Source organism: Cryptotermes secundus, unplaced genomic scaffold, assembly GCF_002891405.2.
Source record: "Cryptotermes secundus unplaced genomic scaffold, Csec_1.0 scaffold4110, whole genome shotgun sequence".
NCBI lineage: Eukaryota > Metazoa > Arthropoda > Insecta > Blattodea > Kalotermitidae > Cryptotermes > Cryptotermes secundus.
The window spans coordinates 48,056-48,363 of record NW_019733947.1 but is presented as its reverse complement, the minus strand read 5'-3'; positions in this window follow the sequence as shown (position 1 = coordinate 48,363).

Below are 308 nucleotides of genomic sequence, written 5' to 3'. Positions count from 1 at the left end.
AGTTTTTTTATTCTGTGGTCCACAACTTTCCCGTGTCGAATTCTTCATATTTCGTCGATGTCGGTCCCGACGCCATTTCTTCTTCGGTTCTCCGACCGGGTACCTCTGATAGTTCTGCCGCCTCAGGTTTCCTGTTCGCTGAGGTCGGCTTTTCTTCTTCTAGACGCGCCTCCATCTCTGGGCAGGCCATCGTCTCTCCGACCGGTATTGCAATGGGGACCTCTTCTTGTTGTGCCGTCGCAGGTATCGTGTCCACTGGGCAGGCCAACGTCTCTTCCTGCCAGGCGTTGAAGTCGGCGTCTAATTTC